Genomic DNA, 12,512 nt, shown 5'->3' on the forward strand with positions numbered 1-12,512 from the left:
TTACATTTATCATTGTTAAACCTCATCTGCCACCTTTCAGCCCAAGTTTCCAACTTATCCAGATCCATCTGTAGCAGAATACTATCTTCTCTTGTATTAACTGCTTTACATAGTTTTGTATCATCTGCAAATATCGATATTTTACTGTGTAAACCTTCTACCAGATCATTAATGAATATGTTGAAGAGAACAGGTCCCAATACTGACCCCTGCGGTACCCCACTGGTCACAGCGACCCAGTTAGAGACTATACCATTTATAACCACCCTCTGCTTTCTATCACTAAGCCAGTTACTAACCCATTTACACACAATTTCCCCCAGACCAAGCATTCTCATTTTGTGTACCAACCTCTTGTGCGGCACGGTATCAAACGCTTTGGAAAAATCGAGATATACCACGTCCAATGACTCACCGTGGTCCAGCCTATAGCTTACCTCTTCATAAAAACTGATTAGATTGGTTTGACAGGAGCGATTTCTCATAAACCCATGCTGATATGGAGTTAAACAGTTATTCTCATTGAGATAATCCAGAATAACATGCCTCAGAAACCCTTCAAATATTTTACCAACAATAGAGGTTAGACTTACTGGCCTATAATTTCCAGGTTCACTTTTAGAGCCCTTTTTGAATATTGGCACCACATTTGCTATGCGCCAATCCTGCGGAACAGACCCTGTCGCTATAGAGTCCCTAAAAATAAGAAATAATGGTTTATCTATTACATTACTTAGTTCTCTTAGTACTCGTTGGTTTATGCCATCCGGACCCGGAGATTTATCTATTTTAATCTTATTTAGCCGGTTTCGCACCTCTTCTTGGGTTAGATTGGTGACCCTTAATATAGGGTTTTCATTGTTTCTTGGGATTTCACCTAGCATTTCATTTTCCACCGTGAATACCGTGGAGAAGAAGGTGTTTAATATGTTAGCTTTTTCCTCGTCATCTACAACCATTCTTTCCTCACTATTTTTTAAGGGGCCTACATTTTCAGTTTTTATTCTTTTACTATTGATATAGTTGAAGAACAGTTTGGGATTAGTTTTACTCTCCTTAGCAATGTGCTTCTCTGTTTCCTTTTTGGCAGCTTTAATTAGTTTTTTAGATAAAGTATTTTTCTCCCTATAGTTTTTTAGAGCTTCAATGGTGCCATCCTGCTTTAGTAGTGCAAATGCTTTCTTTTTACTGTTAATTGCCTGTCTTACTTCTTTGTTTAGCCACATTTCTAGTCCTTTTATTCCCACAAGGTATAAACCGCTTACACTGCCTATTTAGGATGTTCTTAAACATTTCCCATTTATTATCTGTATTCTTATTTCTGAGGATATTGTCCCAGTCTACCAGATTAAGGGCACAATCTTTGGTATTATTATCTTAATTTAATTTGTCTTAAATGAAAAAACACAAAAGAGAATGAAGCAAAAAGCAAAACATTGATCATTTCACACAAAACTCCAAAAATGGGCCAGACAAAAGTATTGGCACCCTCAGCCTAATACTTGGTTGCACAACCTTTAGCCAAAATAACTGCGACCAACCGCTTCTGGTAACAATCAATGAGTTTCTTACAATGCTCTGCTGGAATTTTAGACCATTCTTCTTTGGCAAACTTCTCCAGGTCCCTGATATTTGAAGGGTGCCTTCTTCAAACTGCCATTTTTAGATCTCTCCACAGGTGTTCTATGGGATTCAGGTCTGGACTCATTGCTGGCCACCTTAGAAGTCTTCAGTGTTTTCTCTCAAACCATTTTCTAGTGCTTTTTGAAGTGTGTTTTGGGTCATTGTCCTGCTGGAAGACCCATGACCTCTGAGGGAGACCCAGCTTTCTCACACTGGGCCCTGCATTATGCTGCAAAATTTGTTGGTAGTCTTCAGACTTCATAATGCCATGCACAAGGTCAAGCAGTCCAGTGCCAGAGGCAGCAAAGCAACCCCAAAACATCAGGGAACCTCCGCCATGTTTGACTGTAGGGACTGTGTTCTTTTCTTTGAATGCCTCTTTTTTCTCCTGTAAACTCTATGTTGATGCCTTTGCCCAAAAAGCTCTACATTTGTCTCATCTGACCAGAGAACATTCTTCCAAAACGTTTTAGGCTTTTTCAGGTAAGTTTTGGCAAACTCCAGCCAGGCTTTTTTATGTCTCGGGGTAAGAAGTGGGGTCTTCCTGGGTCTCCTACCGTAAGTCCCTTTTCATTCAGATGCCGACGGATAGTACGGGTTGACACTGTTATACCCTCGGACTGCATGGCAGCTTGAACTTGTTTGGATGTTAGTCGAGGTTCTTTATCCAACATCCGCACAATCTTGTATTGAAATCTCTTGTCAATTTTTCTTTTCCATCCACATCTAGGGAGGTTAGCCACAGTGCCATGGGCTTTAAACTTTTTCATGACACTGCGCACGGTAGACACAGGAACATTCAGGTCTTTGGAGATGGACTTGTAGCCTTGAGATTGCTCATGCTTCCTCACAATTTGGTTTCTCAAGTCCTCAGACAGTTCTTTGGTCTTCTTTCTTTTCTCCATGCTCAATGTGGTATACACAAGGACAAAGGACAGAGGTTGAGTCAACTTTAATCCATGTGCTGGTGTGATTTAGTTATTGCCAACACCTGTTAGGTGCCACAGGTAAGTTGTAGGTGCTGTTAATTACACGAATTAGAGAAGCATCACATGATTTTTCGAACAGTGCCAATACTTTTGTCCACCCCTTTTTTATTTTTGGTGTGGAATTATATCCAATTTGGCTTTAGGACAATTCTTTTTGTGTTTTTTCATTTAAGACAAATTAAATGAACATAATAAGATCAAAGAATTTGTGTTTGCAATCATATTCAGGAAGAAAATGAGTATTATCTGACAGAATTGCAGGGGTGTCAATACTTTTGGACACAACTGTATAATAATGTGCATTCCTATGGCTTAACCATATTCCTGTGTCAGACCTCGTGCCAGCATCCCCGACGCAAGAATTTCATGTGGGCTTCCTCGGCGGGTTGTGATAGACTGTGTGCTGACTAACAATATATACAGTGGGTGAGAAGTATTGAGCACGTCAGCAATTTTCTAAGTAAGTATATTTCTAAAGATGCTATTGACATGAAATTCCAAGTGCCCTTAGATAAAGCCGACAAATATCGGCAAAACACGTGTCAGGGATAGTCTCAGCATGCAGCCTTAGTAATAAAATATGAACCTATAACGGTGTCCTAATATAACCCTAATAAAGGTACAGGTCTCACTAGTGTGTGCATAAACAGCAGCTGTCTCCACGTTCTGGTTACTGCTATTAGCACAGTGAGTTATGGCGCCAGATTGCACTGCGTGAACGCAGCTTTCATAAATATGTGCCGCCCAGAAGGATGTGCTTAGTTAGACAGTCACGCTTGATTTACATGTGCCTGAGTGTGGCATTTCTTGAACGTGCATGTGGCCCAGGGAGAGCTTGTCTTGCTACACAGTTAGGGTGAATTTACTTCTGAGTTCGGGGCTTCAGTTAATTATATGTGTATGCTGCCCTGCGTTAGTTCACTATATTAGACAGTGCTTTGTCTGATAGATTTAGCTGTTAATGTAAATTATTCTAGCCACGTCTATTGTATCATACACTCAGGGCAGCTTATTATTACTGCTTTAGATGTTATATATTTGTGGCATATTAATTATGTAAGACGCTACCTGTGTAGGTTTTTTATATGCTTTAACATTGCCAGCATGTATTTCGTTAGGAGATTTTCTGAATTATCCCTGCCTATAGCAGGTATTTCTAATTCTGACTGATGGTAAATTATCAGCTACCTATCCTGTAATATACCTATAAGGCCAATATAAATTTAAGGGACACTGGTTAACACTTAATACAGATTGACACTGTGTTCTGGATATTATACTGAGACCTTTGGATATTATAAAACAACTAGATGGTGGCCCGATTCTAACGCATCGGGTATTCTAGAATATGCATGGCCATGTAGTATATTGCCCAGTGACGTAGTATATTGGCCAGCCACGTAGTATATTGGTCAGCCACGCAGTATATTGCCCAGTGACGTAGTATATTGGCCAGCCACGTAGTGTATTGTGCAGCCACGTAGTATATTGCCCAGTGACATAGTATATTGGCCAGCCACGTAGTATATTGGCCAGCCACGTAGTATATTGCCCAGTGACGTAGTATATTGGCCAGCCACGTAGTGTATTGTGCAGCCACGTAGTATATTGCCCAGTGACATAGTATATTGGCCAGCCACGTAGTATATTGGCCAGCCACGCAGTATATTGCCCAGTGACATAGTATATTGGCCAGCCACGTAGTGTATTGTGCAGCCACGTAGTATATTGCCCAGTGACATAGTATATTGGCCAGCCACGTAGTATATTGGCCAGCCACGCAGTATATTGCCCAGTGACGTAGTATATTGGCCAGCCATGTAGTGTATTGTGCAGCCACGTAGTATATTGCCCAGTGACATAGTATATTGGCCAGCCACGTAGTATATTGGCCAGCCACGTAGTATATTGCCCAGTGACGTAGTATATTGGCCAGCCACGTAGTATATTGTGCAGCCACGTAGTATATTGCCAAGTGACGTAGTATATTGGCCAGCCACGTAGTATATTGCGCAGCCACGTAGTATATTGCCCAGTCGCGTAGTATATTGCCCAGTCGCGTAGTATATTGCACAGCGACATAGTATATAGCACAGAGCCATGTAGTAATAATAATAATAATAATCTTTATTTATATAGCGCCAACATATTCCGCAGCGCTTTAGAGTTTAACAGTTTCAAATACAACAGTCATAGGTAACAACGTTAACAATACAATAAAGCAAAATAAGACGACCCTGCTCGTGAGAGCTTACAATCTACAATGAGGTGGGGGAGATACAAAGTACAGGTGTGTATTTACAATGATGCATTTACAATGATGGTCCAGCCATCTTCAGGGGGTGGGTGGTATATGGAGATAGTGAATGGGCTACACACACAAACATGAAATGACTTTCAATAGTTAACATGGTAGGCCACTCTGAACAAATGTGTTTTGAGCGAGCGCCTAAAACTATGCAAGTTGTGGATTGTCCTAATATCTTGGGGTAGAGCATTCCAGAGGATTGGCACAGCACGGGAGATGTCTTGGAGTCAGGAGTGAGAGGTATGGATTAGTGCAGAGGTTAGCCGAAAGTCATTTGCAGAGCGCAGCAGTCGGCTAGGCCGATAGACACTAATGAGGGAGGAGATGTAAGGGGGTGCTGCACTGTGGAGAGCTTTGTGGGTGAGAACAAGTACTTTGAATTGTATCCTGTAATGAATGGGCAGCCACTGTAATGACTGGCGAAGAGCGGACATGCCCAAGTAATGATTAGCCAGATGGACGACCCTGGCTGCTGCCTTAAGGATGGACTAGAGAGGGGAAAGTTGAGTAATGGGGAGGCCAATTAATAGAGCGTTGCAGTAGTCCAGGTGGGAGTGGATCAGGGCAACAGTGAGGGTTTTTGTTGTCTCCATGGTGAGAAAAGGGCGGATGCTAGAGATGTTCTTTAGGTGTAAGTGGCATGAGTGGGCAAGAGATGCAGGAAGGGATGGAAGTCATTGCATTTGGTGTCTGGGAGCAGATTTCCTGACGGATATTGTCTATTTTCTCTATAAAGTGGAAAGCCAGGTCATCAGCACAAATGTCTGTGATAGGGTCTTGTACTTTTGGCCTGAGGAGGGAGTGAAAGGTGTTAAAAAGTTTCTTGGGGTTGTTGGATAGTGAGGAGATCAGGGTGGTGTAGTAGGTCTGTTTGGCGAGGTGAAGGGCAGAGTTATAGCTCCTTAACATAAATTTGAAGTGTATGAAGTCTTCTGGTGTGTGAATTTTCCTCCATAAGTGTTCAGCACTCCTAAAGCATCGCTGGAGAAATCGGGTTTGCGATTTGAGCCAGGGTAGTATATTGCCCAGTGACGTAGTATGTTGCCCAGTGACATAGTATGTTTCACAGTGCCACGTAGTATATTGGCAAGCCACGTAGTATATTGGCCAGCCACGAAGTACATTGCCCAGTGACGTAGTATATTGCCCAGTGACTTAGTATATTGCCCAGTGACGTAGTATATTGCACAGCGACGTAGAATACAGCACAGAGCCACGTAGTATATTGGCCAGCCACAAAGTATATTGCCCAGTGACGTAGTATATTGCCCAGTGACGTAGTATATTGCCCAGCCATGTAGTATATTGCCAAGCCACGTAGTATATTGCCCAGCTACGTAGTATATTGCACAGCGACGTAGTATACAGCACAGAGCCACGTAGTATATTGCCCAGCTCCGTAGTATATTGCCCAGTCACAAAGTATATTGCCCAGTCACATTTTATATTGCCCAATGACATAGTATATTGCACAGCCACGTAGTATATTGCCCAGCCACGTAGTATATTGCCCAGTCACGAAGTATATTGCCCAGCCACATAGTATATTGCCCAGCAACGTAGTATATTGTGCAGCCACGTAGTATATTGCACAGCCACGCAGTATGTTGCCCAGCCACGTAGTATATTGTGCAGCCACGTAGTATATTGCACAGCCACGTAGTATATTGCCCAGTGATGTAGTATATTGGCCAGCCACATAGTATATTGCCCAGCTACGTAGTATATTGCCCAGCTACCTAGTATATTGCCCAGTGACGTAGTATATTGCACAGCGACGTAGTATACAGCACAGAGCCATGTAGTATATTGCCCAGCCACGTAGTATATTGCCAATGACATAGTATATTGCCTAGTGACATACTATATTGCCCAGTGACATATTATATTGCACAGTGACGTAGTATACAGCACAGAGCCACGTAGTTTATTGGCCAGCCACGTAGTATATTGTCCAGTGACGTAGTATATTGCCCAGTCACGTAGTATATTGCCCAGCTACGTAGTATATTGCACAGCAATGTAGTATACAGCACAGAGCCACGTAGTATATTGGCCAGCCACGTAGTATATTGCCCAGCTACGTAGTATATTGCCAATGACATAGTATATTGCCCAGTGACATATTATATTGCACAGTGACATAGTATACAGCACAGAGCCACGTAGTTTATTGGCCAGCCACGTAGTATATTGTCCAGTGACGTAGTATATTGCCCAGTCACGTAGTATATTGCCCAGCTACGTAGTATATTGCACAGCAATGTAGTATACAGCACAGAGCCACGTAGTATATTGGCCAGCCACAAAGTATATTGCCCAGTGACGTAGTATATTGCCCAGCCATGTAGTATATTGCCCAGCCATGTAGTATATTGCCAAGCCACGTAGTATATTGCCCAGCTACGTAGTATATTGCACAGCGACGTAGTATGCAGCACAGAGCCACGTAGTATATTGCCCAGCTACGTAGTATATTCCCTCAGCGTATCCAGTTCAAATTGCTAATACTGACCTACAAAGCCATCCACAACCTGTCTCCTCCAGATATCTCTGAACTAATCTCTCGATATCTTCCCTCACGTGATCTCCGATCCTCCCAAGACCTCCTTCTCTCCTCTACACTTATTCGCTCCTCATCCAATCGCCTCCAAGACTTCTCCCGAATTTCCCCCATCCTCTGGAACTCTCTGCCCCAACACATCCGACTATCAACCACAGTCGGATCTTTCAGACGGAACCTGAAAACTCATCTCTTCAGGAAAGCCTACAGCCTGCACTGACACCGCTGCTGCCTCATCACTATCGAAGCTACCGCCTCACCAACACCGGAGCTCCTGCAATCCTCAACCTACTGTCTCCTTCCCCATAATCCTGTAGAATGTAAGCCCGCAAGGGCAGGGTCCTCACCCCTCTGTATCAGTCCGTCATTGTTAGTTTGTTTACTGTACGTGATATTTGTAACTTGTATGTAACCCCTTCTCATGTACAGCACTATGGAATCAATGGTGCTATATAAATAAATAATAATAATAATAATATTGCCCAGTCACAAAGTATATTGCCCAGTCGCGTTTTATATTGCCCAGTGACATAGTATATTGCACAGCCACGTAGTATATTGCCCAGACACGTAGTATATTGCCAAGCCACATAGTATATTGCCCAGCAACGTAGTATATTGTGCAGCCATGTAGTATATTGCACAGCCACGCAGTATATTGCCCAGCCACGTAGTATATTGTGCAGCCACGTAGTATATTGCACAGCCACGTAGTATATTGCCCAGTGACGTAGTATATTGGCCAGCCACATAGTATATTGCCCAGCTACGAAGTATATTGCCCAGCTACCTAGTATATTGCCCAGTGACGTAGTATATTGCACAGCGACGTAGTATACAGCACAGAGCCATGTAGTATATTGCCCAGGCACGTAGTATATTGCCAATGACATAGTATATTGCCTAGTGACATAGTATATTGCCCAGTGACATATTATATTGCACAGTGACGTAGTATACAGCACAGAGCCACGTAGTTTATTGGCCAGCCACGTAGTATATTGTCCAGTGACGTAGTATATTGCCCAGTCACGTAGTATATTGCCCAGCTATGTAGTATATTGCACAGCAATGTAGTATACAGCACAGAGCCACATAGTATATTGGCCAGCCACGTAATATATTGCCCAGCTACGTAGTATATTACCCAGTGACATCGTATATTGCACAGCGACGTAGTATACAGCACAGAGCCATGTAGTATATTGCCCAGCCACGTAGTATATTGCCAATGACATAGTATATTGCCTAGTGACGTAGTATATTGCCCAGTGACATAGTATATTGCACAGCGACGTAGTATACAGCACAGAGCCACGTAGTTTATTGGCCAGCCACGTAGTATATTGTCCAGTGACGTAGTATATTGCCCAGTCACGTAGTATATTGCCCAGCTACATAGTATATTACACAGCAATGTAGTATACAGCACAGAGCCACGTAGTATATTGGCCAGCCACGTAGTATATTGCCCAGCTACGTAGTATATTACCCAGTGACGTCGTATATTGCACAGCGACGTAGTATACAGCACAGAGCCACATAGTTTATTGGCGAGCCACATAGTATATTGCCCAGTGACGTAGTATATTGCACAGTGACGTAGTATATTGCCCAACCACGTAGTATACTGCCCAGCTACGTAGTATATTGCCCAGTGACATAGTATATTGCACAGTGACATAGTATATTGCCCAGTCACATAGTATATTGCCCAGTCACGTAGTTTATTGCCCAGCCACGTAGTATATTGCACAGCGACGTAGTATATTGCCCAGTGACGTAGTATGTTGCACAGTGACATAGTATATTGCCCAGACACATAGTATATTGCCCAGCTACGTAGTATATTGCACAGCGACGTAGTATACAGCACAGAGCCACATAGTATATTGCCCAGCTATGTAGTATATTGCCCAGTCACAAAGTATATTGCCCAGTCGCGTTTTATATTGCCCAGTGACATAGTATATTGCACAGCCACGTAGTATATTGCCCAGCCACGTAGTATATTGCCCAGCCACGTAGTATATTGCCCAGCCACATAGTATATTGCCCAGCCACGTAGTACATTGCCCAGCCACGTAGTATATTGTGCAGCCACGTAGTATATTGCGCAGCCAGGTAGTATATTGCCCAGTGACGTAGTATATTGACCAGCCACGTAGTATATTGCCCAGCTACGTAGTATATTGCCCAGCTACCTAGTATATTGCCCAGTGACGTAGTATATTGCACAGCGATGTAGTATACAGCAGAGAGCCATGTAGTGTATTGCCCAGCCACGTAGTATATTGCCAATGACCTAGTATATTGCCAAGTGACGTAGTATATTGCCCCTTGACATAGTATATTGCACAGCGACGTAGTATACAGCACAGAGCCACGTAGTTTATTGGCCAGCCACGTAGTATATTGTCCAGTGACGTAGTATATTGCCCAGTGACGTAGTATATTGCCCAGTCACGTAGTATATTGCCCAGCTACGTAGTATATTGCACAGCAATGTAGTATACAGCACAGAGCCACGTAGTATATTGGCCAGCCACGTAGTATATTGCCCAACTATGTAGTATATTACCCAGTGACATCATATATTGCACAGCAACGTAGTATACAGCACAGAGTCATGTAGTATATTGCCCAGCCACGTAGTATATTGTCAATGACATAGAATATTGCCTAGTGACGTAGTATATGGCCCAGTGAAATAGTATATTGCACAGCGACGTAGTATGCAGCACAGAGCCACGTAATTTATTGACCAGCCAAGTAGTATATTGCCCAGTGACATAGTATATTGCACAGTGACGTATTATATTGCTCAGTGATGTAGTATATTGCTCAGTGATGTAGTATATTGCCCAGTGACGTAGTATATTGCCCAGTGACGTAGTATATTGCCCAGCCACGTAGTATACTGCCCAGCTATGTAGTATATTGCCCAGTGACGTAGTATATTGCACAGTGACATAGTATATTGCCCAGTCACGTAGTATATTGCCCAGTGACGTAGTATATTGCCCAGCCACGTAGTATATTGCACAGCGACGTAGTATACAGCACAGAGCCATGTAGTATATTGCCCAGCCACATAGTATATTGCCCAGCCACGTAGTATGTTGCCCAGTCACGTAGTATATTGCCCAGTCACGTAGTATATTGCCCAGCCACGTAGTACACTGCTCAGCTGCGTAGTATATTGCACAGCGACGTAGTATATTGGTCAGCCACGTAGTGTATTGCCCAGTGACGTAGTATATTGCCCAGTGAGGTAGTATATTGCCCAGTGATGTAGTATATTGCTCAGTGACATAGTATATTGCCCAGTGAGGTAGTATATTGCCCAGTGATGTAGTATATTGCTCAGTGACATAGTATATTGCCCAGTGACGTAGTATATTGCCCAGTGACGTAGTATATTGCCCAGCCACGTAGTATATTGCACAGCGACGTAGTATATAGCACAGAGCCATGTAGTATATTGCCCAGCCACATAGTATATTGCCCAGCCACGTCGTATATTGCCTAGCGAAGTAGTATATTGCCCAGTAACGTAGTATATTGCACAGTGACGTAGTATATTGGCCAGCCACATAGTGTATTGCCCAGTGACGTAGTATATTGCCCAGTGAGGTAGTATATTGCCCAGTGGCGTAGTATATTGCCCAGTGACGTAGTATATTGCCTAGCGAAGTAGTATATTGCCCAGTAACGTAGTATATTGCACAGTGACATAGTATATTTCCAGTCACGTAGTGTATTGCTCAGCCACGTAGTATATTGCCCAGCCACGTAGTATATTGCACAGCGACGTAGTATATTGCCCAGTCACGTAGTATATTGCCCAGCCACGTAGTATAATGCCCAGCTACGTAGTATATTGCACAGCGATGTAGTATACAGCACAGAGCCACATAGTATATTGCCCAGCCACGTAATATATTGCCCAACCACGTAGTATATTGCACAGCGACGTAGTATATTGCCCAGTGATCTGGTATATTGCACAGCGACGTAGTATATTGTCCATTGATGTAGTATATTGCCCAGTCACGTAGTATATTGCCCAGCCATGTATGTCACTGGTTAAAAAATAAAAAATAAACATACTCACCTTCGGATCCGAGGGCCCCTTGTAGTTGTAACATACTCACCTTCGGATCTGGCGCAGGCGATGAGTGCGCGGCTGTTGCCATCTTCCGCTCCCAGGATGCATTGCGAAATTACCCTGATGACTTAAGGTACCGTCACACTAAGCGACGCTGCAGCGATACCGACAGCGATGTCGATCGCTGCAGCGTCGCTGTTTGGTCGCTGGAGAGCTGTCACACAGACAGCTCTCCAGCGACCAACAATCCTGAAGTCCCCGGGTAACAAGGGTAAACATTGGGTTACTAAGGGCAGGGCCGCGCTTAGTAACCCGATGTTTATCCTGGTTACCGTTGTAAATGTAAAAAAACAAACACTACATACTTACATTCCTGTGTCTGGTCACGTCCCTCGCCTTCAGCTTCCCGCACTGACTGAGCACCGGCCGTAAAGTACAGCGGTGACGTCACCGCTGTGCTGTGCTTTACGGCTGGCCGGCGCTCTCCAGTCAGTGCGGGAAGCTGACGGTGAGGCACCTGATCAGACACGGGGAATGTAAGTATGTAGTGTTTGTTTTTTTACATTTACAACGGTAACCAGCGTAAACATCGGGTTACTGAGCGCGGCCCTGCGCTTAGTAACCCGATATTTACCCTGGTTACCAGTGAAGACATCGCTGAATCGGCGTCACACACGCCGATTCCTCGATGTCAGCGGGAGATCCAGCTACAAAATAAAGTGCTGGATTTTCCCCAGCGACCAATGATCTCCCAGCAGGGGCCTGATCGTTGGTCGCTGTCAAACATAACGATTTCGTTAACGATATCGTTGCTACATCACAAAAAGCAACGATATCGTTAACGATATCGTTATGTGTGACGGTACCCTTAGCAGTCTCGCAAGGCCACTAAGTCTTCTGGGTAATTTTGCAATGCAT

Source organism: Ranitomeya imitator, chromosome 4, assembly GCF_032444005.1.
Source record: "Ranitomeya imitator isolate aRanImi1 chromosome 4, aRanImi1.pri, whole genome shotgun sequence".
Lineage (NCBI taxonomy): Eukaryota > Metazoa > Chordata > Amphibia > Anura > Dendrobatidae > Ranitomeya > Ranitomeya imitator.